This window comes from Schistocerca cancellata, chromosome 4 (genome assembly GCF_023864275.1).
Source record: "Schistocerca cancellata isolate TAMUIC-IGC-003103 chromosome 4, iqSchCanc2.1, whole genome shotgun sequence".
Taxonomy (NCBI): domain Eukaryota; kingdom Metazoa; phylum Arthropoda; class Insecta; order Orthoptera; family Acrididae; genus Schistocerca; species Schistocerca cancellata.
The window spans coordinates 288,641,932-288,644,130 of record NC_064629.1 but is presented as its reverse complement, the minus strand read 5'-3'; positions in this window follow the sequence as shown (position 1 = coordinate 288,644,130).

Below are 2,199 nucleotides of genomic sequence, written 5' to 3'. Positions count from 1 at the left end.
ACCAGGATTCATCCGAAAAACTGACGTTTTGCCATTCATGCACACAGGTTCGTCGTTGAGAAAACTATCGCAGGTGCTCCTGTTTGTGATGCAGCGTCAAGGATAACCGTAGCCATGGTGTCCGAGCTGATAGTCCATGTTGCTGCAAACGTCGTCGAACTGTTCGTGCAGGTGGTTGTTGTCTTGCAAACGTCCCCATCTGTTGACTCAGGGATCGAGACGTGGCTGCACGATCCGTTACAGCCATGCGGATAAGATGCATGTCATCTCGAGTGCTAGTGATACGAGGCCGTTGGGATCCAGCACGGCGTTCCGTATTACCGTCCTGAACTCACCGATTACATATTCTGCTCACAGTCATTGGATCTCGACCAACGCGAGCAGAAATGTCTCGATACGATAAACCGCAATCGCGATAGGCTACAATCCGACCTGTATCAAAGTCGGAAACGTGATCGTACGCATTTCTCCCCCATACTCGAGGCATCACAACAACGTTTCACCAGGCAACGCCGGTCAACTGCTGTTTGTGTATGAGAAATTGGTTGGAAACTTTCCTCATGTGAGCACGTTGTAGGTGTCGCCACCGGCGCCAACCTTGTGTGAATGCTCTGAAAAGCTAATCGTTTGCATATCACAGCATCTTCTTCCTGTCGGTTAAATTTCGCGTCTGTAGCACGTCATCTTCGTGGTGTAGCAATTTTAATGGCCAGTAGTGTATGTGTCTACTAGTAGATGAAAAGAAACCTTCATTTACTGTTTCCATCGGGTTTAAAAGCTTTTCCGAAAGTGTGTTGAGATTATTTAGCTCGCACTGAACCTGTCTGACATACTGTATGATTTTACATGTTGGAATGAACAAGCAATCTATAAATCCCTTTCCCTCTGTTTTCCGTACATAAACTTTGGTGGCTAGGTGACGTACACGTGGCGCCGACGTAAGTTTTCTTCCGCACTCTGGGTAGGCGAATAATTGAATAGAAAGAGCGACGAAGCCCCTAGCTGGCGCAGATCTCTCCGTTTCCATTAGGCAATAGGGAAATTAATTTGTTTATAATTTGGTAATTGATGGCGGCGCCTGATCCCCCGGCGTATTGAGGCTGGCCGCCGTGGCCGCGGGCGGTAATTGCCTGTGGCGTGTACGGGAAGGGGCAGGGGATAGGGGATAGGGGATAGCGGGCTCCGCTCATCGACCGAACGCTGGGCATGCCCGCCGCGTACTCCCCTCTCAGCTGCGCCCTCCGACAGCCGCCGCAGGCGCTTCCTCTACACCCACTTCAATTGCCATCCAATTTGAAAAATGAATACGTCAATTTTACGATTTCTCGGGACCCGATTTCCTCTTGAGTCCAGCGCGAAAGTAAGTTACTGCAAATACTGTAACGATCTTATCCGTTGAAAAACTGTTTTGATGCGGCTCTCCATGCTAGTCTCTCTTGTGCAAGTATTTTCATGTCAGTATAACAGTAGTACGACAGCGAGAGAACTGATGCACTTTCATCTAATTTTCCATAGCAGCACCTATTTTTGTCCGTTTCAGCTTCAAATTCCTAAAATTTGCCTTTTTCTTTAACGTAACATAAAATTTTGTACTTTCGAAAGATTAGAATTGCTTGCAAAAATCGAAGACGGGAGGACTTAAAGCGATATTTGAAAAAAAAAAAAAAGTGTAGCCCCAACACAAATGTGAAGCTCAGACACAAAAATAAGCACTTGAGCAATCATCATACATTAACAGGAAGAAAATAGTTGATCTAACACAAAAGAAACAAATTATTATAAACTTCATCACAACACAGTTAACATACGCTTTCTCCGTGATTTTACAACCACAATAATCAGACTTCGTACTAAACATAGTTACTCAATTAATATAAAATAGCCGGCCGCGGTGACCGTGAGGTTCTACGCTACACAGTCCGGAACCGCGGGACTGCTACGGTCGCAGGTTCGAATCCTGCCTCGGGCACGGATGTGTGTGATGTCCTTAGGTTAGTTAGGTTTAAGTAGTTCTAAGTTCTAGGGCACTGATGACCTAAGATGTTAAGTTCCATAGTGCTCAGAGCCATTTGAACCATTTTTTTAATTTAAAATAACAATTGAGATGCAGTGATCTAGCTGAATCAAGTAAAGATGCGCGTTCCATTTGTTTAAAAATCTCATCACTTAGCACAGAAAAATTCTAGTATCCGTCCTAGT